Here is a 25,695-nt window from a genome sequence, read left to right on the forward strand (position 1 = left end):
TGGGTGTGTGTAAGAATTAAAGGAAACATATTACCCCGAACGATTGGATGCATATGCCGATGTAATTTCCGTGATCACTTTAACTCAAAGAAGTTCATCAATGAAACTGAGTGTATTGGGCAGTGGCGGATACAAAGGGAGGGGTTGCGCGGTCCCCTTGAGCGATGATGTTTTGTCTTCGTTCGACGCAATCCACGTTGAAAAATGGAAAAGAGACTTCTAAATATTTCGTACAATTTCTTGTGCATAACTTTCATCTGAATTCGGTACCCTTGAAGAAATCCTGAATCGACCCCTGGTACTGGTCAGTGTAAGTAAAACCCCATATCTCAATCAGCAACCTCTCCGTTCACCTCTTGCAACTGTTTGGTGCGCAGTATCGATACTAAAACTCATTGCTTTCTTCTTATTCAAAAGGAGTAATGGTGACAGTCAACTCGAATCGATGTATCGGTCAATGCGTTTTTCCCGTGACAACTGCAGATTCTTAACTTCCAAAACGACATTTGTTTCCAGAAAAGTGGAGCTGTTCATATATCAGGAGTTTCGTCGGACTTGATGCAAAACTTTTTTCAGATCCTCTGATTTCAAATGAGTAGATTAGCTTTGGGTCCAAAGGTTTCCTGAAGTAAATATGTGCAATTTGTTAGAAGGAGACTGTTATGCATAGGATCAGAAAAAAAAAGGAAAGGTGCTTACACTGAAAAGATCAAATTGCAATATCGGCTACACATAATGCTCGGAGATATATACAAATTGTTGCAAATAATAATTCAAGGAAAAATTTATAGACGAAAGGGCATCGGAAAAAGGAGACACTCATGGCTACGAAACCTGACATAGTGCTTCAACTGCTCTTCGAGCCAGCTTTTCAGATCTGCCGTATCTAAGATCCGGATAGTCTGATTATTGCCGACCTTCCAAAGGAAGAGGAAGAAACAGTAAACTAGAATGATGAAAGGACTGTTCGAATACCTTGCCTTTGAGAGAAGAAATTGGCATATTTTGAAAATTAGCACCACCTCGGAACATGTTTGCTAAGTAAACTTGAAATCAACCCATTATTTTCAATTTGCTAGTTATCTTCAGAACCACTTTTGCTCTCAATAAAATATACTGTTTCATTCATGCTCATTGAAAAAAATTCGATAGAGAATGATAGAATTAATCAACTATTTTTCAAAAAAAAAAAAAATTAAAATTGCATTCTAGAGTTTTCCACATGTGTGGATAATAGGTTAAGAAACCATTGAATTTTCTGTTGTTGATGGTCTATGAGAATGAACTACAAAAAAGATGCCTAGAAATTGATTAGACGCCTCTAAGTTGAACATCAGAAACATAATTCAATGAATTATTCAAAATTCGTTATAAAGATTTACCGGAAATTAAGTTTATCGAAAGTGATACCACAAATAAAGACGAATTTACATTTTGACATATGATATTGGAAATATAATTTTCATAATTTATACTTGTCTTTCTCCATATATTCAGTTCAGAGATAAACACATTAATTACCAGGAAAGACTGAAAATTCAAAAATATCCTTGCTCATATTAACGTGATACAATATACAAGTCAATTCCGAAACACTTTCTTTTGCAATTTCTTCCACTGGCCTCTATTTTACCTCCATCCAACACTTGCTAATCCCATAGAGATAGTGAATTCCGATCGAAAAACTAGCCTATCGAGCAATCACGCGGTGAGAATTGAATCCCAGTACCACCTTCTACTCTGGTACCTATCGGTGCAGCAGGTATTTGGCATGTCAATAGTTCAGCAGTTCAGTTTATTCCCGATCATCTATAAGTAAGGTAATACCCAGGAAGTACCCAGCTTGCTTTATCTACTTTTCGCGATCAGTGCGAAATGTGAGGTGCTTTTGTGATTTATCTGATAACTGTGGTGAGTTAAATTTTTTGATTGCGATAATTTCTTAAACTTGCAGAATACGAATCAGATTACTATGAATGAAGCAAGTTTCAATAAATCGGCGATGAAGTATTTCGTTACCCACCTAAATTATGTCACAATTATTGCGTTAATGATAATCGTTCAAATTTGGATGGTTATTGGAGCAGATCATTATTATACGCAAGAGTTTCAGGCAGTCGTGAGTTTCACTCAGCACGTCTTGGATGAAACATTTACTTTTAAAGAAAGAACTTGCTCATCTCAAAATAATCTTGTCACCCGTTTTTGTTTGGTGAATATCTACATTGAATTCGTATTTGTAACAGAGAATATTTGAAATTGATCCTCGCTCTACTGTCAATTAGATCAATAATAATGTATAAACTGATCGTAAGCTGAGAATAACCAAATAACACACTCTATTACATTTATTTGTTTCTTCCACAGCTTTTTCATTTCATATGCACTCTCATAATAATAGTCTTCATTCAAATAATCCAATCACGGAAAAATTGCACTCCATTGAGGTATCAAACCGTAGGCAAAAAAATATCAGGTACCCAGGTACATTCAAATCCAATGCCGGTTTACCCGAACTGCTTTCGTTAATTCAAAGAAAAACTCAAATGTAGAAACAATTTTAAAAAATCACGATAGAACTGACATGAAATCGGGAGATTTTAGGCGCTCGTTCATTTAAGCACCAAATGCGTCCTCGGAGACAACAAAACTCTATATAGGTGAATGTGGTCTCCAAGGGAGAAATTGGGACATGAATGAACAAGCAATCGAAAGCTTCTGACTTATCATCTTTGCTTTTCTAGTTGTTTTCGATAATCTGAATTTTCTATAGTTCTGATGAATGATACGAAATTTTGTATGAATCTTGAAATTTGTCGTTGATATATGTATAGAAATATATCAAGGCTAAATCTGAAACTGATCACATATTTTATGACGGAAATATTGGGAATTTAATTTCCAATATTACTCTTCCGTAGTTCTGATTATTTGATGAGCTTAAAAATGTTAATTCATATCAGCAACCGAAATCTCAACTACGTCAACTACGTAGGTTCTGAATTTTTTATGGTGTTGGTTCTCATTTTATGACCAATTGCAAATTTTCTTTCCGATCAATTTTCGTCAATACGGTTGACCGGACGGACAAAAATCAATTTGAAGACGCATACGTCGAACCTTATCCTCTTAGACCATTCTTGGGTCAAAATAATTGAATTTGTAATGAAATTATAGAGGGATTGGTTCGGAGAAAAAGGGTTTTGTATCATTGTTTTGACATTTGCCACTTTTTTCAGTTTGAAGTTACGAATATTTTGCATGAGAATGCAAATTTTTTCGTTAAAGGCAGATTGATTTCAATGGAATCTAGTGTGAAAGGTAGGATACACATTTTGCGAACAGCTATTATTGACTGTTTTCTTCTCTTACTCTGAAAAATTACTTTGAATACCTACAGTTTATCTATACGATTCAATAGATTTTAAAACTCGATTCCATGAAAAAAAAATTTCCTTCATCTCAAATGAAAACTATTTAGATCATATCAAGGGCTCGAATCATTCCTACATGCAAATAAGTATGATATACCCGTTATCTAGTAGAAAGATTTTTTGTGAAAATATCCGATAGTGCGAAATCAAAAACCTGAACATAATTCAACATAAATTTTTATCAACAATAACACTGAAGGAGAAATCAGGTAGCCTTTGTTATGACGTAGAAAATTTTAAAGGTCACTTTTGAAAGCTTACTTTTTATGATCCATAAATTTTTAATTCGGAATTGAAATTGGGGAGAGTCAATCATAACATCAATAATTTGATTGTTGACATTATAATATTATTTATTATTTCCGAATGAATTATCAAGCTCATTCATTAATTCATCAACATTTATTTGATAAACATGATTAATCAAATTGATATTCTCTACCACACGCCTTCATTTTCCTCCTTAAACGACGATACGTCCATTTGTTTGAAGATAAAGCGATCTCAACTTTCTAATTTTTTTCCTCTAGATATCAACCTACTTTCGTTGAAAAAATCGTCAGTTTTGAAATTTTACCATACTCACTACATATTCGATTAGATCATGAAGGAAATTCCTAATCGAAACGAACTGAGTAGTTATGAATTGTTTGTGATTATGATCATTATATTGATTAATCACCTCCAGTATAAAAAATTTAATAGAATTTAATATTCGAATTAATTATTTCAACTTTATTTTCAGTTGCAGTATCGCACACTGCAAGTTTCATGAAACTCTGGTCCATCGATTCGTTCATTTAATTTGATTTTAATGGTGGAACCACTGAAACCGAAAATAAACTGATTGAATGGATTGATTCGATTTACAACATCGACAATGAAAGTTTTACGACATCTACAATGATTAATCTTCTCAAATATGTAGAAAATGCTCTTTGTTTAGAGATATTTGAGTTTCAATATGAAGTTCAAGATAATTATTTCTGCTGAAATACGATAAATAGGTACGTCACGGAATAATTGAAAAACTGTTTTATTAAATTTTAAAAGACCGAAAATGGGTTCGGATTACTGAAATATGTTTTTCTAAAGTTCAAAACAGACATTCACCTGGAAAATTCTTATAGGTACTTATTATCACATAGTTCGAACTTTTATTAGAAGGTTATGTTTATTTTGCTCAAAAAATGATAGAATAAAAACTATTTGATGATGAAATGAAGTAGTACTAGGAAGCATCTTCTTCTTAAAACGATAACATTTTCGTGAAATTGGTTAAAATAATTCCTACGGATATGAAGATGTATAGGTATTCATTCATATACATGATGAAAAATAAAATTCAGTTCAAGAATTTTTGCAATATAAATGTTAGGTATCTCTTCATAGCATTAAAAATGATTTTAACTGATGAAAATCTTATCGTTTCAAGGAAAATATGCTAGTACTATCACATTCTATCCTCAAATTGTTCTCATTCCTGTCAATTTGGAGCAAAATAAACATAACTTTGAATTCGAATTACCTTATAATAATAAGTACCCATAAGAGTTCCCAAGGTCTATGAATCTTTTTTTTTAACCTTAGAAAAACATAAAAACATATTTCACTAATCTGAACTTTCAGTCTTTTCAAATTCAATAAAAAAGCATCTCAGTTATTCTTTGACTTATTCATCGTATTTCATCATAAAAATATTTTATTTAATATTTCTCTACTGTGTTGATTTAAATTCAAGATATCAGAGAGGATCTACAATGAACTCCTTAATAACAAAATATATCATCCTGCTGAATTTCTGATGCGAAAGCTGATTTCGTGCAACACAATAGATTGCGAAAAATGCTCATTCTATCCAATGTATTCCTTTACGACTCTAACTAATTACGAAGAAATTACTGCATCCTTCACATTGCCCTACCTCAAAAGCATATTCTTTCCAAATTAATGGGAACATTTTAAATCTATGTAGTTACAAAAATTGAAATTATTCGGTCTGGCTCGAAATATTTTTTCAACTTATCCAAAAATTCATTGATTAATCTGTGGATTATTTATAACTGAGGATATTGTTGCTTGATGTATGATGAAAGCAGTTTCAAATTATACTCAGTGACATGGAAAGAGTCAAACTCAGAACGAATGTTTTTTCAGCATTTCCGAAAAAAAATTTAAATGCGTGAATTTTTTCTGCCTGAGGATTACAGTACAATGCATGTTTGAAAGGAATTTGAATCTGGTGAATAAGGTTGCCGAAACAATATCCATCAATGTCCAATTCATGAAGAAAATTCATATTTTAACGAGTCCCTGCCTTATATGGGGACGACCATCTAAACATGATAATAAAGTAGAGTAGACCAAATCCTAACGCCCATCAGGAATAAATTGCTCAAAAAGAAATACCCAAGGAGTACCATAGACAATAGCCCCCAAATTAGTCAAAGCATTCCATATGTCATAAAACAAATATGTAAAAAGAGATTCAGGCTGACATAGGTAATACTCCAACATTCTTCTGTATATGCCTTTTAACATATCTGAATATTTCATTATTTTATTTATTATGCAAAGTTTCAAAGCCAATACTTGAAGTTCTGAACATTTATCACCATACACAAATTTTGTTCAAAATAAACCTCCGAATATTTATGTTTCAAAACGGTGTTTCCTGGAAAGTCAATCATTTCAATTTGTAGTGCAATGTTATAACTCCCGAGTCCCAAAATATTAGCAGCTTCATTACATTCCACCATCGGTGTGTTATTTATGGTATATTCACCCTTATTCTTTATTCTGACCAGAAAGGACAAAATAACGTATTTGAAGAAGTACATGTTAAATTCATTATAAAAACAACCAAGAGCGGAAACTTTTATGGCAAATGGGTTTTTATATGGCATAAGCGTATTGACGTCCCGGGAATTCCGTAGATCAAATACTTTTTCAACCCAGGAGTGTTCAGAAACTCTCAAGATTGAAGATATGAAATTACATAAGGTAGTGTCAGAATCAATATACAGAACAAACCCAACCTATCCTAGGACAGCCTGTTTCAAAACACTCCCTATAACTGACTAATTGAATTGTCAGTGAATAGGATTTTTTCGGGTTCCATTTTTATTCTTCTTACTACAGATTCAGATTTGAAATGATTAATTTGAGGCAAATAATAAACTATCATTCAAGGATAATTATCGAACAAAGAAAAAGAATACGATAAGGAAGCCATAAAATGAAAGGTAACCACAAATACGTAGATATTGTTTATTATGTACACGACACAGTTCTGGATTGTTTTGGGTTTCAATTTTTAAGAATATTTTTATTCCTTGAGATATACTGAATGAAATATAATAGTTTTCAGTACTATAGACAATAATACCGATTATATAAATTACTGGTTTGAATTAATTATTTCCAGTAATAAACCTTCGGAATTATCCGAGGCAAAAAAACCAAGCCACAATCCTTTCATTCAAGCTTTTTAAAATATTCTAAGTACTTTATCGACAAAATGTACGCTTAATTGAGTTAATTCATATTGTTAAAGGAGATATAGTATCGGTATCTCAATTTGTCATAATAAAATGCTATTGATATCTTTGGGAGGTATAATAAATTTTAATGAGCTACTAACGGAAGAAGAGACAAGAAAATTAGATATAAGACATACAAATTATAAAATGTTTACGTAACAATTGCAACGATTTTCAAAAAGTTTCCATGATGATCGGTCAGGCGACAGTTCGATCTATTGTAGAAATCGTGGTGCGTCACAATGAAATATTATCCACGTGACTTCCCACAGATTTAATGAATTGCTTCGTCAGATTGTAATTTAGAGCCATTGAATTCTAATGATATCATCCCATTCACACCATAGTAGGTAATACCATATGTATAAGAACAGATCTTGTCGTGAAATTTAAATTTCGCAGCATTTGGGTTTTATTTCCATTGTATATATTCATCAGATAGTCAGATCCAAGATCAGGAAATTAGTCGACTAGGTCAACGTCAAGGCAATTTATGTTGACATTACGATGTTCTGCTTCTAATCATAAAATTTATAAGGAAGAGCTGAATTCAAAACTATTTCAAAAAACATATTTCACGAAGTTATTTTTCACTTCTAAAATAGAAAGAGATCAATCTTCAAAGAACAGAATTTGTTCATACATATTGAATATCATCAAGAAATTATAATTAATTATATATAAAATTAAAATTATAAAATTATATATAAAATTGCAGCTCAAAACAACGACATAGATTTTTAATTCACTGTTTGTTTATCGACTGTATCCTATGTATCATCCACGGTTATTGGATGCCAGAGGCGTCTATTGTTGGGGGTCAATGGCGGTACAGATTCGGTTCACCGATCCATTCTGTGTGGATTATGAGAAAATCAATATAAAATTGACGATATTTTATGAAATTTTTCTAGGAAGCTATTCCTCCGGATATTGCCACTAAGTCTTTGAAGTCTTGCGTATCGCTGACCGCCGCGTGACGTAAAGAGTTATCAATTTTTGTGATTTCAAAAGTGAACGTAAATAAAACACTTTCATTTAGAATATCGATAAAACTTTATTTTAATATAAAGCTTGGACCTTTCTATTATGTGTGGAATACAACATCATTCAAATATCCTCCGCAAAATCTTCCATAGTATTTGATCCTTATTGTGAGATGATTTCGATGTTGGTTTTCAGACAGTTGATAGTCTGAGGAATATCGGCATAAATACTATCCTACGCATAAACCTAAAAAATAATCCAAAAACGAAAAATCATTATACCTGTTCTTGCTAGTGAAGAAGTATATTTTAGTCGCTTGAAAAAAAAAATAGTCGAATATTTTATATTCGGACTGAATGATTCCATATAACATAACATACTTTATTGATCCTGTAAGACACTACAAAAGTATAGGATAAGTCAAAGAAAAGAAAAATTAAATTACAATTGCAGTTAATGTATCTAATGCTAAGGAATCTGAAAAATACTCTCCCACTGAATAAAAACATATTTCGTATGAATGATTGATGGACCGGATACATTCAATTTGTTTAGACGGAAATTTCAGAACTCGACATCAGAGCCATCTATGACAATTCGTGAAAAATCGCTCTCACAAAACTTTTTGTATTTTGCAAATCTTCATAAAAATTAGGGATTCCCATGTGAAGTTCCAAAGTTGACCTCCGTACCCCCCACAAGGACGAATTGAATGGGTTTTGGCATAGGTGAACTTCCCTTTCAAAATCATTAACCTTTTATTCGAACATTTTTCCGTAAGATGTTTCCCTTTCGAGACTTTTGACAGATTCAAGCTGAAAAAAATAACCCGATATTAGTAAGTGAGCATTTTCAAATATTTTTCTCACATGTCAAAGTCGGACATTTTGGTAGTTTCGACTAATAGCAATCACTCGTCCTAACGGACTCGTCATTTTATCAATCAGTTTCTCTTCATATTTTTGGCAAATATACGAGTTTTCGTGGAAAAAAAAATTTCGATAATATTTGAAGCACTCGTGGTATCACCTTTGATAATGATATATCAATTTGTGGATGATTAGATGAACTATTTCCATACTATTCAGCAACATACTAATATAATGAAAAAGGTCTTAAGATACATAATCATATTCTTGAAATCCGCAATCGAAACAATTTGCCAATAAATCAGGATTTATCCTGATAATCCATGCCAAATTTCTGTCTTGTTCATATTCGATGCATCTTTCAACTAAGAAATGAAATCTATAGAAAATACAACACATAATTAACACACTTTCTTATACGATAATAACCTTGAACCAAGGCAAGTACCTTTAAGAAATCAATATTTCACATTCGAATTGGCTTATTGACGAAATTTCATTTTATTTAACAACGATGCAACAACTGCCGATTCACTTCACAATTCAGTTTTCTTAGTCTGATTTTGATTGATTGAAACTCAGAGATATGAACGTGTTAACAGGGTAAGTAAATAGTGCTCGATCGGTCGATAACTCTTGAAAATTTTGGGCTAGGGTATCGATTTAAATTTTGACGGAATAGATAGATAGATATATTCTTTATTTCAAATAAAATTTTACACTAGGAAAAACATGAAATGAAACAGTGTCCTTAAGTAATTCACAACTACATGAAATAATCCCCTAAATTATACGGTTCAAGATTTATTAAAAATGTCTTGGTTTTTGATTTGAAAAGTCTGTAATTTTGTATTATTTTAAGATCATTTGGCAAACTGTTGAAGATTTTAATGCACATATAGGATGGATTTTTTTCTGTTAGAGATAACTTATGCTGTGGGTAATTTATATTGGCCGTTCTCGTATTGTATGTGAAATTAGTGTTATTTCTAAGAAATTCTACTTTGTTTTTGTGTAGGTAGAGAAGGCACTCATGCAGATATAGACCATAAACTGTTAGTAACCCCAATGACCTGAACTTGCCCCTGCAGGAATCCCGGTACCCCATATTCAAAAATATTCTAAGTATTCTTTTCTGACTTATGAATACTTATTGTACAGATGAACTCACACCCCAAAATATTATACCATATCTTAATAGAGATTCATAGTTAGCATAATATAATTTTTTTTTTACATTTTCATTTATATATTTGTGTACCACTCTGAAGGCAAAGATCATCCTATTCAATTTTCTTAACAGATCATTAATATGTGTATTCCACTTCAGAAATTCGTGAATTATTATTCCTAAGAATTTAGTATTCTCAACAGTGTTATTGACTTGGTTGTTAAGACTTACTTCTGCAGGTTTTTCTTTTGAATTACTCGCTCTGAATACAATGACATTAGTTTTACTCGTGTTTATAACCAGACCATTTTTTGAAAACCAATTCTCTACACAACTATATAATGAACTACACCTTTCCTTCAAGCTTTCAGTGTTCTGTCCCGCCACCAGAATATTAGTGTCATCTGCAAAATTTATAATTTCTGAATCGTCTACTTCATTTGTTACATCACTCAGGTCATTTATGTATATTAAGAAGAGTATCACCCCTAAGATGCTACCCTGGAAAACACCAAATTCATTACTTAGCCATTCAGAAAAGCGAGTTTCATTACATTTTGTTATTTTAACGCACTGCCACCTGTTGGACAGATAGGAGGCAAACCAGCTCAGGGCACTTCCCACTATTCCATATTGTTCTAATTTTTTAATCATATAGTCTCTATTAATGCAGTCAAATGCCTTTGAGAGATCTATAAATAGACCTGCAACAAGTTTATTTTCTTCCAAGAATTTCAAAATATTGGTTGTTAACTGAAAAGTCGCAGTTTGAGCTGATCTACCCCCTAAGTATCCATGCTGAGTGGAACTGAAAAGGTCACAATCATTAAAGTACTTGATAAGACGAGTGGCCATTGCAATTTCAAAGATCTTAGAAAAACTATTTGAGAGGTTAATTGGTCTATAATTTTCCAATTTTTCTGGATCTCCAGACTTGAAAACTGGCACTATCATAGACATTTTCAGTTGATCAGGAAATATTCCAAATCTAAAAGAGTTATTAATAATATAACATAAAACCTCTTTTACATAAACTATACTAAGTTTTACAATGTTTATCGGAATTTCATCAATACCGCTACTATATTTATTTTTCAACTTATTTGATAAATCTGAAATTTCCGATGGGAGAAAGGGTTTCAAGTACATCGAAGTATCAGTCTTAACATCACAATAAAAGTTTGATTTCTGACAATGTTTTAATAGGTTTGGAACTATGGTTATTAAAAATTCATTATATTTTTTTGAAATAGACTCTGGGGAACCATGTATTCGACATTCTATCCCATCAGATATTTTACCTTGAATTTGTTTACAAATGTTCCACATGCTTTTATTCTTATTGTCAGATGCCAGTATTCTGTTATTATAATATTCTTTTCTTGATTGAATTAAGATATCATCATATTTTCTTTTTTCATCTCTATACGAAGTTTTATATCTTACATCATGGCTACTCAAACAAAATAGCACATCTAAACGATGTTTGGACTGTGAAATTTTAGGATCATCATAAAACTTTTCTTTTGAATTTTCATTTTTTACTATAATTTTTTTTTAGGAAAATACTTTTCAAAAATGTGTGAGAATATTGTGAAAAAACAGTTCCACTGTCCATTCACATCATCAGTTTCAAAACTAAAAACATTTAACCAATTCTGGTTACCTAACTCATTGAAAAAATCTTGTCTAGCTTCATTTGAATATAACCTGATTTGTTTATATTTAACATACTTATCAACTTCAACCTTAAAACATATTTTCTGCGCACTATGATCAGAAATATGATTAAAAATTATGGAGCTATATACAGTTTCTGTTAAATTTGAAAATATGTTATCAATACAACTGTTTGTGTTATGAGTTACTCTAGTATCCTCAGAGATATGTTTCACCAATGAAAACGAGTCAAAAATTGAGATCAATTCAGTCCTGAACCTGTTTTCTTCCCTGAGTTCAATGTTAAAGTCACCCCCTATTATTATTATTTTGTTTTCTTTATTTATAGCAATTAGTAAACCCTCAAGCAGATCAAAAAATATTTCCTTATTTCCATTACATGGTCTGTAGATTGATACCAGTATGTATTTCCTGTTGTGAAGTTCACATTCTACCACTGCACACTCCATCTCACCTTGTACTGAACACTTACTGAGCTCACTTCTATGTATATGCTTCACTCCCCGTCGAACATAAACTGCAGCTCCTCCATGTTGGTTTTCTCCCCTGCACCATTGTCCTGCTAGATCATAGTTATTTATCGATAACGTTTTCAGCTGCTCCACAGTTTTCCAGTGCTCGGTTACCATAAAGAATTCGCATTCTCCCTCTAAATGAATGAAACTTTGAATTCTGTCCAATACGTTGCCAATTGACTGCACATTTTGATGAATAACACAAATATTAGCTTCTTCGCTGTTTTTATTTTTCACCACTACATTTTTATTCCTAGTACTCGAACTTAGGACTCTTGAATGCTTTTCTGAAAATTTCCGCTTCTTTCACTCAAAAAAAAGTCGAATCGTTTAACACCGACATTTTTGGGCCAAAATTCTGGTTGATACATTATATCTTTTTTTATTAATGGGGCCGTAACAAGGAATCTCTTCAATTGATCTTCACCACTTGGAATTTCTTCTACATTAGTTGTATATTTGTCAAATCCAGGTTTGTTAGTGATATAATCAATTATTTCTTTTTCTGTCGTTACTCTGTTGACTCTGTATATATAGAGCCAGACTTTTCTTTCTCCACCAGAAAACCCATTTTTAGTTTCATCTTCACTAATTTCAGCTGTTCCTAAATTTTTTTTTGGTCTCTTCTTTTTATATGTAACCTTTTTGAATTCCTTTTCTTGTATCTGACTTTCCGGTTTGTCTTCCACTATTTCTTGTTTGTTTATATTTGTGCGTGCATCTTTGTTTTGTCGACTGTCATTTGATGTATCTTTTCTAGATGCCTGTAATGAGGATGTAGACACCTGTTGGATCGGTGTTGTACTCATTATGCTGCTGGATGTTACATTCTTCAATCTGTTACTTGACATCTGATTATCCGGCTTATCATCTTTCAAAATTATTGGAGTTCTTGATAATGAAATATTTTCTCGTTTTTCGATGTTTATAGTAGGACGATTTTTTTCTTGACTGCTGTTTATATTGACTATTGGAATTTCAGTCTGCATTTGTGTCATTCTTTCCATCAAAAATCTATTATTCTCTCTGAGAATTAGGTTCTTATCATTCATTTCATTTAAAAGCCGTTCTTTGTTTTCTTTTTGTTCATTCAATAAATATTTCAAGTGATTTATTTCAGCTTGGAGTATCTGTTTTTCATACCTCATTTTGATGTTTTCTTCTTTGAGTCGAATGTTTACTGATTGGTTCGATTCTATTTCATTTTCTCGGCCTCCGTTGGAATTATATATTAGTTCCTCCATTTCACAGCATTTCACATAAGTTGCGTCCAGGAATGACAGACCTGTTTTATTTACTAGTTTTCTCGCACAAGAATCGTGATATGCACCACCACAATTTTTGCATATTAATGTTGAGCATGTTTTCTTTGTACAACATTTGAAGAATTTGTAAATTTTTGTATTTTTCACTTCAGAATCAGCACTAATATCAGAGCACTGATCATTCACGTCATCTACACTTTCCGCCATCTTGACTTATAGAGAATAGCCACCGCATAAGCTTAGGTAAATTATTCTGACTCTACAAGCTGATCCGAAAGTGGTGAAAAACGACCTGCTTTTTTAATTGATAACGCCCAATTTTTATAATATCGTAATCCATGAAATTCTGAAATGTTGAAATATCCCATGTGTCATAATTTATCTGTGGTATTTTTCAACGTAGTTCACTTTTTTCGATAAATTCCATGGTTCTGAAGGTTTAAACTGAAGATCGCAACTTTGAAATCGTTCAAGATAATTGTACGACTTTTTAATTGCATTCCCGAAAAGTTTTCAAGTATTCTATAGATTTACGTATCATGCTACAGCTAGATTTTTTTTTGAATCACCTTTAAAAAATGACAATTTGGCCAATTATTCAAATTGCATGTTCTGAATTTTTTTTTGTCTGTCAGATAGCCTAGTGAGTAGTCATTTTTTTGTTGAGACATGTGATGCCTAAAATGAATAGTTTTCAGAATGCCTTACATTTCAAAATATCAATTAACATTTTCTCTTGAACCTTTCGGCCGATTTGAACAATTTTTTTTTTTAATTGTAGCTCGATTCTTCAGGAACGTGAGTAATCAGATGTCGTTCTCGTTTAATTCTTTTCTTCTATAAAAAAAAATTGAAATTCAAGTTTTATTCAGAACAACCTATGGAGTGAATACATTGACAGACGGGAAAATTCACGAACACACAGACGTTGCCTTTTTTTCTAAACATTCACTGATTTCATCAATTGCGATATCTTTATTTTGAGAAATGACATCACTTCTTGTGGTACCGTTGTTGAACGAGAAATTAACCAATTAAATTTTGAATATCAAAGTTCTGAGTTAATTTCAATTGATACATTGAACCGAAATGTACATAAATTCCATGAAAAAGTTAATTATATTGATGAATTCACTCATAATTTTTCAATCGATATGAAGAAACATTTTTAATTGATATTTTATTAACACAATTTGAAGTCGTTCATCATATTAATGAATAATTTCCATTGTATCAAGGAACATTTTTCATTATAACAATCATCCTTTCATCATATCATTCAATCATTTGTCCGTTTATGTTTATGTACGATTTCTTCTATCCAATGAATTTCATCAAAACATCGAACACACAACGTTAATCAATTTCGAATTGTGATGTTGATGAACAGGGATTCATAATATTAATGAATGAATATGCGTTGACGAACAAAATATATTTTTTATCAATAGGTGACAAAATACATTGTACCATTGAAATCAAGTTGATGATTTCAATACCATTCTTCAGTACAATGAACAAATTTTTTTCAGTGTACCTAATGACACCATCAAAAGTTCTGTTATTACTCTCAAAATTAAGATATCGTAATCAATAAAAAGAAGACATGGGGCAATATTCTCGTCTGTTAACGAGAGTTCTGAATAAAACCTTATTTTTCTTGTTCATTCTTGTTTATAACAGATAAGAAAGTAAACAAAGGCCGCATCTGAATATTAGAAGTTTCCGAGGCATCAAGCTACAAAAAAATTATTGCTAAAATAAAAAAAAGCGATCCGTTGTTGGATTTCTATCGATAATCCAAACTGCCTAGCTTATATTTCTAAGATATAACTTCCGGATTACACACTAATCATACAGTTGATTAAATCCACGTGACGTGATTAACTGTTGTAATACAGGTCGATAATCCAGGTAAACATACTCCGAATCTGGAATGTTCCATTTTCGCTATAATTGAATTTACGCTTATGCAGATAAATCTATTAGTTGACAATAAATTTGGTTATTTGATTCTCAAAAAATTTTTGTTTTACTGAATGTCGAAGATGTTTCGTAATTGTACCTAATATACTACAGACTACATTGAAAAAGGTGTAATCTCTTTCGAATTAATATTATGAAAAAGCTACAACCCCTACCAGATTACATTCAAAAGTATTCAGGGGTACAATATTGAATACGACATACAGGGTGTTCCTAAATTTATACGACAAAATTCAGAAGTTGTATGCTCGCACAAAATTAGTCTGAGTCTTTCCTATAACAAGCTTTCCTCAGCCCGCCTCTGAAATTAGCGACCTCTACTTTATTTCATATCAAAACTATTTTTCGAGATGAGGTTTCATGAAATGAAATTATAAATTTAAATCTTTGTTTTGTTTACAAATTTATTTTATTCTTGAAATGAATGGAAAACAGTAAATATATTAAATGTGGAAGGATTCATAAAAAATGCTGAAAATGACCACCTCTAGCCAAATAAATGAACGTAGTCTACGTGTCATGGATTGCCGTTTCTTATGGTGAATTTTAGTCGCCACCTTTAAAGGGTGATATCTCAAAAAAGTGTGGGCTGACGAAACACCCTGTATGTATAAGCTTGGTTTTCAATGTGATATACTACTGATGTATTAAATTTTTTCATTTTATAGACTCATTAGGCACAAGCGATGCGTCGGGACGAGAAGATTTTCGAAAAGAACAGAAATTTTGTGGATGTTTTCATACTAAGGCAGTACGCCAGCACATCATGTAAATGTTTATGTTTTCTATTCCACTATTCTAAACCTCTATGATACCTCTAATAATCTTATAGCTCGGAAAACTGGTTTTGTTCTGTGTAGGCTTTGTTACTGTGTTTCCTCGCCAATTAAGACACAGTACTGTTAATTTTTTACCCAACAGCGAATATTTCGACTGTTCCATTAGGTATAGTATTTATTTTTCACTCACTCGATCAGCTATACAGGGTGTTTCCTAAACATGCGGCAAAAATTCAGGGGGTTGTTCCTTGGACTATTCTAAGAATATTTTGTCCTCTGATGATTTTTGAAAAACCTATTTGTTTCGAAGATATAGGGGAAACAAAATTTCAGATAATAACATTTTATTATGAAAAATTACATGAAAATTCAACTCAACCTACAAAAACTGTTGAAAATGACCACCTCTAGCCAGCATACAAGCATCCAATCTTCTCCTCATTGACTGCCGAACCCTTTCAAAAACACCAGGATCATTTCTTATTAAGTTACACCCAGCAATGATCCGATTTCGCAAGTCTTCCACATTTTCTACTGGAGTGGTATAAACTCATGATTTTAGATGGCCCCATAGGAAATAATCTAAGGGGTTTAAGTCCGGGAAACGAGCAGGCCATAAATGAGGTCCACCTCTTCCAATCCAGCGATCTCCGTATGTTAAGGTTGTAGACTACTTTGCGCTGAAACTGCAATTCCGCTAGATGGAGCTACCCGAAAATTTTTGGTAGATTTGTACCTGACACACCCATTCAAATTGAAGAACCGCCTGTTTGGTATTTATTGCCCCTAATAAAATCTCAACTCTCGATGAAGCCCAGCAAAGAGTAAATTTGTGTTTCTGTAAACTTTAGAAATTCAGTTCAGTTTAGATACAGTGGCGTAACCTAGGGGGGGATAAGGGGGATATATACCCCCAGGAGGAATATCCATTATATGTAACAACCTTATATATCACAATCTTATTATGAGTAAGCAAAATTCTTTGGAAAACTTCTTCAAAAGAAGGAAAATTTGATTTTTTTTCCTTTATCCCCCCTCCAAGGCTTATGTCTGGGTACGCCACTGTTTAGGTATATAATACTAAATAAGAAAATCGCTGAAAATATTGTAAAGTTAGAAATGACAATGAACCACTGTCATGGACTTATTTTGAGTATGGATAATAGAAATAGCAATTTATTCGAATAGAGAAAAAATATATGATCATCTCTGGTTGTATGATTTCACAGAGAAAATCAGAAAAATTTGCATATTGAGATTTCTAGAATGTTAAATTCGAAAAGCTTTTGAGTTCTCATTTTATGCGCCTTTGGAGGCCACAACACTGTGTATAGGAATATAAGATATGCGATTTATTAGGTTATTGTTGTCGGTCTCTTTATCTAGATGAGAATTTTTGATATTCTCCTGAAATTCAGAATGATTATTCAAATGATTATTTGACATTTGACACGTATTATGAGTCGTGAAAAAAAATTAGTGAGGGCAATAAGAAAAGAGTAACAGAATAGAAATGAAAAGTTGTATTTTGTTCTGTCTATCGGGTGTCACTTTGGGTTTTTACAGATATAGTCAGCTCATCTAAGTTCAATATTCAAGCTTTGTTTTATCGAAATCGGATGAAAAGGGTTATTGCCAAATAAAATTCACACAATAATTTGTTTTACTAGGCGACAAAGTAGTGATTGACTACCTTAGCTGAATTCCCAGCCACGCTACGCTCAGCCATGTACAGTATAACTTCAGTAGTCCGGGCAGATTTCGTTCCGGTACCTGCCCGAAATATGAAGGCGTCCGGATTACTGGAGTGATTTTAATTTATGAAATGAAGCAACTTATAAATTATCAAAATAAGGTTTATTAATCAAGTCACAAAAAAAAAATTATTTTCTCATAAAATAAAACAAAACTGAACAAAACACTCAAGTACATGTAACACGTTATGTATATATGTACAGGTAGGTATTTATAATATTGTATAAATACATATTATGTATGTATGCAAAATGAAATATCATCTACTTTTTTGAAAAATACATATCAATTTTAGTTTGGACCTTTTTGGATGCATCTATATCAATTGCGTTGTCTTTAAGCCTTTTCAAAAGCTATAAATGTTCAAGGGGAAGGTTATTCTCCTTTGTCCACCTGATAGCTAGACTTTTCCCTGAGTGTAAGTGTCTTATGTGATCGTTTGACTGCAACCATTGCGTCCGGCACGCTCAAAAACAAAGTGCAGAATTAAAGATGCTACCGCCACGCTGTTTCCAACCGACATGTTACCGTTTTTTACATGTATAGACAGGAAAATGCTATTATTTTGCATAATGAATATTTTCGCGCCCGGATTTCAGAGGCAAAAATTTCAAAATCCCCGAATCCCAGCAGTGTCCGGAATACTGGAGTGTCCGGGCTAGCGCTATCCGAACTATCGAAGTTGTACTGTATTAGTATTTTTTATAATATGACTCGGCTTTGAACTATCAGCCGCGGCAATCTATCTACTACTTTGCTACCTATAGTAAAATAAATAACTATTGAAAGTATTTTTTATTTGACAATAACTATTTTCATCCGATTTCTATGAAACGAAGTTTCATTTATTTTGTAGTGATAAATTAAAATAAAATTTGATACAAATTGCAATTGTTGGTATGGTTGGTTGCTATGGAAATGTATATGTCCATAATAATTATAGTTTGACAACTTTTTGGAATGTTTTATTTCCATTAATCATTTCTGATGATGCCTATTCATGAAACTACTTACTTTGCTGCCTAGGCAGGAAAAGTAATACTTTACTGATTGATATGTGTCTGCAAAATTAATATTTGTTGTCAATCGGAGGAAAAATATTTTACAAATTTCAAGAACTTTTTTGGTGTGCAAGGGGAAGCCCTACTCGTTATGCAATCTTGATGAATTAGGGCGCTTCGCCATAATTGAGGTACAAAATAATAATAATATAAAAAATATCACAAATAAATGCACAGTTATTCACACGTTTTCCGAATAGCTTAAACTAATATTTTTTGTATCATCCATTCGAATAATAGGTACTCATCATATAGAAAATATACTAATTACACAGTTCCTTTTCATAAATGGAATATGTTATGCCTTCAAAATTGAATTATCTACAAATATCTTTTCTTATATATTCTAAGAAATAACGATTCATAAAGTTCTAGTTTGATTTATAAATTCATTGAAATTGAATATATAGATAGTGAGAAAGGGCTGCATATCATATATTTGTCACGTATAGGACGGCCTGACGGACTGACCAGAATCGAATTTGAGGACGGATTCGTCATCGGTGAGTCAAACACTATCGTTGGAGACCATTCCCGTCACAAAATTCGAAAAGTACGTATTTTAGGAACAGTATCGTTTGTAATTCTAACAATGATTTCATAACAAGTTTTCTATCTATCCCTATTCTTCAGTGCAATATTGTCATAAACTAGTAATGAAGGTACACAATTTTAGCCAATCAGAGAAACCCTACCCTCGTAAATCATAAAAGTGTCATTCATCTCGAGCCATAAAATACAGTCCAAGATTCTATTGGCGTTCATATTGCAAAAAGGCGTAAACCTTTGGGAGGCGTTCCAAAAAGCATAATTCCATATGAAAAACACCTACAATTAGAGCAAATCAAGCAATTTTAAAAAAATGTTTGCACCAATTCAAAACACATAATATCACTGAACATTTGTGGATGAGTTACTTGAAATGAGAAGTCTCTCTAAATCTGAATAGTCATTTAAAGAAAGTGTTCAATTTCAAAGTTCGATTTGCGCAATACTATCGATTTTTTTTTGAAAATTGAGAAGACATGTTCAAGTTCACTATCACGTCATTGTTCACTCAAAAAATGAAATGAATCCGACCTGTATTTTGGAAATGGGAAATACAGTTGATTAGCACTGAAATAGCAGTGGTATGAACAAGGTATTGAACACCCTTAATGTTAAAAACTCACGAGCAACCAAACTAAAATGCGCTGGTGCACCATCGTGCATAAACCACATTGCATGTCTTATTGCCAATGGTACATCCTCCAAAAACAGAGGTAACGTTTGTTCTAAAAAGTTGCGATACACGTCCCCGGTAAGTCTTTCTGGTAAAAATATCGGCCCAATAGGGCCGATATTGGGTGACTGCCTAATAAGGCAGTCACCCACAATACCAACCCAAACATTCAATGAGAACTGATGTTGAAAACGATCTTCAATTACCTCATGTGGATTTTCGTCGGCCCATACATGGTTGTTATGAAAATTTCTTATTGCATTTCTTGAGAAATTCGCTTCATCGGTAAAAAGAATCAGCGTCAGTAATTGAGGAATTTGAACTAATGTGGTTAAAAGCCATTGACAAAATGCAATACGTGGGGGAAAATCAGTAGGAATAAGTGCCTGAACGCATTGCATATGGTATGGGTATAACAAATTGTCTTTAAGAATTTTCCAAACAGTCTTATTACTCACATTCAAAGTATTGGAAATTTTTCGAGTAGAAGTACTAGGGTCTTCTTCGATCATGTCCAGCACATTCTCTTCCAGTTCCACCGTTCTTACTGTGTTTGGTTTTCCTGGTCCCCCCATTTTTTTCAATGCGCCTGTTTCATGCAGACGTTGATGAATATTTTGAAACAATTTTCTGTCAGGAATATTACGCCCAGGAAATCGTTCAATGTACAACCTCCTAGCTTTTAATGAATTTCCATCAGCAAGTCCATAAATGAAATGCATGTCAGTCATCTCGGTGTTTGTATAGCGATTCATAATAGTCAAAGATAAAATGTTAATTGCTAATACATCACAAAACGAATTCAAATGAAAACCGTGTTTAATCTGTATTCCTTTACCATCTGCACTTATCAATTTTTAGTCAAAAAACTGTCCGTTTTTAGTAATTGGAATGTTGTTAAACAAATTTAAAAATAAATTGTACCTACTTAGTAAACACAGTGCGGTACGCATTTTTATTTAAACTATTATTAATTTTAAAAATATGAAAAATGTTGTTCGCCCTGTATCTTCGAAACGAAGAGGTTTTAGTAATAGTCCAAGGAACAACCCCCTGAATTTTTGCCGCATGTTTAGGAAACACTCTGTATAATATATTACATACACCTACTGAGTTTGTCCAAGTTTCAAGTCATTCGGAAGCTGATTAGAAGTTAATATTGATGAAATCATATTCAATTTTCTCCGGTTTTACAGAGTAGGTAAAAAACAAATTCACGCAAATATTTTTGACACTATGAAAAATGATGAATTTCATGCATTTATTTTGAACAGGATTTGTGAATTGAAGTTATTTTACAAGATCACATCTTTTTAATCATGGATACATGGTGGGGCATGCTGCTGAACGAAAATATGTTGAAGAAAAACATTAAACTGAGGAATACAATGAAGTGAGTCAGGAGCTTGTGGGTACTCGTTTAGGAGACAACAAAACTGTAAATAAGTGAAGGTGGTCTCCAAAGGTGCAATCTGCGCTTGGATTAACGAGTGCTCAAAAGCACTCAAGGCCAACTCAGTGATATTTTTATTTCCATTTGTAGCATTACCTATGTAGCTTGAACCCTGAAATGACAATAGGACCGGAATTGTTCAATCAAGGTATAATTTTGTGTGTGGTTTTATCGGGATTATCAATTCAAAGGTTCATGAAGTTTTCATCATAATATGCTTGTTAGAATATTTTTGATGGTTTTCCAGTATTTTTCTGTTTTTGTCACGTTTTGATTTAGCTTTTATATTTGATTCAGTTCGAACGAAGTTATTGAGCTACCGCTTAATCAATATGATCACCCAACTCTTTCGATAGTTTGGATCCACAACGGAATGAAACAGTAGTATACAATTGCGATTGTTTTATAATGTTCTCTGAATGAGTTCAAAGTTCCACATTAGATTATCAGCAGATCAAGTTTAGTGCATGTTTATTTCCGGATTGTCTATAATAAATGGAAATAGTGTGTTTGAAATTGAGACTGGAATTCCATGTGCGAGATCAATTTATTTTGTACGAATACCTTCTTGGTACTTTATGAAATTGAGGTATTTTACTTCTAAATAAATACCATTGGTTGAGGCGTTCTAAGCCAATTTAAGAGGGTCCGTCCTTTCTCAGAGGATTGCGGTTTGATACACAGTGATCTAGACTTCAATACCTAAAAATTGAAGCAATTAATATAATAATACTAGAGTTGTAAGTAGAAAACTTTGATACCCTGTATCTCGAAAACGAAGCTTGTTAAGATATATGTTTCTTCTTCATCAGCAACCAGCTGTCCAGTCCTGGAGATAGACCTCCCCAAGTTCTCTCCGTCTGTCGCGGTTTCCCGTCTTCATGTACCAGTTAACTCCCGCTATGTTCTTAATATTGTCTATCTAACGTTTGGGAGGTCTACCGACACTGCTCTTCTATAATGTCACGTAAGTTTATCTGGCTATATGCCCTGACCAAGACCATTTTGACGTTGCCGTCGGATGACGTCATCCACCTCTGATCGGCGTGTCAGCTTCTCGTTGCGGATATGTTCCGGAGGCTCACCCCTAGTATTTATCTCTCCACCACTCGCTGAGTTGTTCTCAGTTTGCTCACTGCTCTCATTGTCAGTGTTGTTGTTTGTAGTTCATATGTTAAGACCAATACCACCAAATGTGGTATTGGGCCTGCGTTCTCCCGGTCAATATCACATTCGGTGGTATTGGGTTCCTTGACGAATTCAAAGTTTTATGATATCGTTCCGTTAACAGATATACATTAAAGGATATATGTTCATTTGAACTTTTTTCACGAAAAGAGTTGTTCCATCCGACACCAAAGTTATTGAACTAAAATCTGGACTACCCTTTATATTCAAGTTTTGGAATCTAGGTATTTCAAATCAAAATCTACGAAAACTTCACGTTATTCTCTCGATTCATTTTGAAATAATTTGCCTTTGAAGGCCTATCATCGAAATTAATTGATCCGCACGTTTTACCGTCCATAATTTGAATTTTTCTGGGGAATTTTAAAAATCCGAATATCTGCCAGTTTGAATAGCTATTGAATTGAGTGGGATCACCTCTGCAATTTATTGAATGCATTATAATATGATATCATACCTTTAATCCAAAATAAGAAGCCTACAGTAATGGATTTTCAAAGCTGCATATTCCACCGCTCCAGAATTGCCATCCAGTTGCATCTTCATCTTTACCCAAAATTATGTAAAAACCGTATAATATTCCAAACAGAATTTGTTTCTTGTATAAAATTGTTCTCATAAATAATAAATGAGAATTAACCAAATTTCTCATCGTTTGTATTACCAGTTGATACATTTAATTCGTGTTCATTAAAGGAATAACTGTTTGCTTCCATTGAGTAATTGATTATGGCAGTTCAACAAGGGTAATTTATGAGTGATGGTTATCTTCAGACCTTCCTCTTCTTCGCAATTCCAAGGAGGAAAATTTTCCATAGAAACAAGGTTTTCGCCCATATCATTTCATGAAAATTATCTCGCATATTCCAATTTTGTTAAAAGGAATAGCCTACTTATGACCTCCATGGGAGCATCTCATCAAAGTTCAGGTAGAACAACAAAAGCTAAATACACACTATTATATTCCTTAAATATATACATTAAAAAGTTATTACTTCAGTAAATTTGTATGCTTAACTACATTATATCTATTGGTACTTCCGTTTTCTGAGATAAGTTTTAATTGAGAGAGTTCAAGTATCATATCTAATTATTGATCTATGTAAATAACACGTTCAATATTTCCACCTTAATTTAACAACAAATGTTTCTCCAATTGTCATCAGTTGTGAGTCTTGTGAATTAATATCAAATATAATGTGATACTTGATTTTTTCCCATTCTATGAAATATTATTCTACAGTCTACACTTTTGTAGAATTTTGTCTCAAAATCCTTCGACAGATTCAACTTTTATTGTATATATTTGAACAAAGAAACACCATTACTGAACTCACTCCCTTCGCGTACACCCATACTCTAGGATTTGAACATTTTTAATAACCGTTCGTGGTTATTGCTCCCCTTATATGCAGACCACCATCATTGTTGTTCTCTTCGATATTTAGTATATAAAACAACCATTCAACTCAACCTACCTCACCACCTTAGATCCTCTGTAATAGTTTTGTTTTTATCCAAATATATACACGGTGTTTCATCATAAAAAGGACAAACATATATTGTCACTTAGAGGACGCTGGGAGAATCATTTTTACTTTATGATATATTCTTCCTTCTCAAATCTTAAGTGAGATGCAGGATGTTCAACGTGATTTCTGAGCAATATTCTTGAGTGTGGTTAGTTATGTAAAAACTTTGTCACAGTTCCTGGTCTAATCAGAGAATTATTAATGCCAAATTCAGAAGAGATGAAGAACTCTAAGAAAATAAATTCAAAATGGCAAAAATACTGCAATGTAGTACTGGTTATAACGTGTCCTTCATCAAAACCTTCCAAACTCCCCCTTCAGTCATCTAACATGTTTGAGAAAAAACTGGTTGTGTTATCAGCACCAAAATTTTGAAATTGGGCTGTCAAAATATTCCTGATGGTTATGTAAGGTTATCACAAAAAAAACTTGTGATGAGCCATCGTTCCGGTACATTGTATTTTAAATGCAAATACTGTGGAGCACTACACAAGCACTGACAATGTAACTTGATGTCTTCGAAGTACAATTAAGAACCCTATGCTTGAGTAGACAGCTTCAGAATCCTATTACTTCTTTCAGACTTCTGATTTCCCCTCTGTTTTTTGTTCTATAAATAGTTTGGAGTTCCTTCTACTGATTAATTTTCCAGAGGTGTCACCATCCATGTTTTTTGAGGATATACAGAATCATTAAAACAAATTGTTTCTCAATCTAATCATTGAATGGGTGTCCGCGCTGTTTATATCTCCACTGATCTATTTGTTCAACATCATCCAATAGAACCATTTATAACAATTGTACTATTTCGTCTTACATTATCTCAGAGGAATAAATATGTATTATGAATATATTTCTATGGCATTCAAATTGTCAAAGAATCAAAACGAATGCCAAAAAGAACTCGCAGTAAGCATTCGCATCGAGAACGTTTAAAACTTCACGAGTAAAGAATACCAAAACGTGTGACATTCAGAAAGTACCTACGTATACCTACGATTTGAATGATCACTTGTCGAGAATAAGGTCCCAAGATCACAACGAAAAAATACTTTACACAGCTGAAATATGGTGTTCCGATAAACTTACAATCAGTTGTGTACAGCATTCCATGCTCTAACTACGACAGGGCCGACATCGAACAGACAAACAAAGCAACTGTTGAAGGACAGGGTCAGACAACATAGAACAGACTCCAACAACATCACACGTAAGGAGAAAACTGCTCTGACTTCACATACATTCAAAGAAGGACA

General features: G+C 32.9%; 1 protein-coding gene across 1 annotated transcript in view; it reads left to right on the forward strand.

The window, feature by feature from the left end:
- Positions 1–1,676: 1,676 nt before the first annotated feature.
- LOC123681921 (sodium-independent sulfate anion transporter-like) overlaps positions 1,677–25,695 on the forward strand; it is a 74,215-nt gene continuing 50,196 nt past the window's right edge. Inside the window, exon 1 of the mRNA XM_045620286.1 lies at positions 1,677–1,911. The gene's annotated coding sequence lies outside the window, so the exon portion shown is untranslated. The remainder of the gene's footprint in view (positions 1,912–25,695) is intronic.

Source organism: Harmonia axyridis, chromosome 6 (assembly GCF_914767665.1).
Source record: "Harmonia axyridis chromosome 6, icHarAxyr1.1, whole genome shotgun sequence".
In the NCBI taxonomy this organism is placed as follows: Eukaryota; Metazoa; Arthropoda; class Insecta; order Coleoptera; family Coccinellidae; genus Harmonia; species Harmonia axyridis.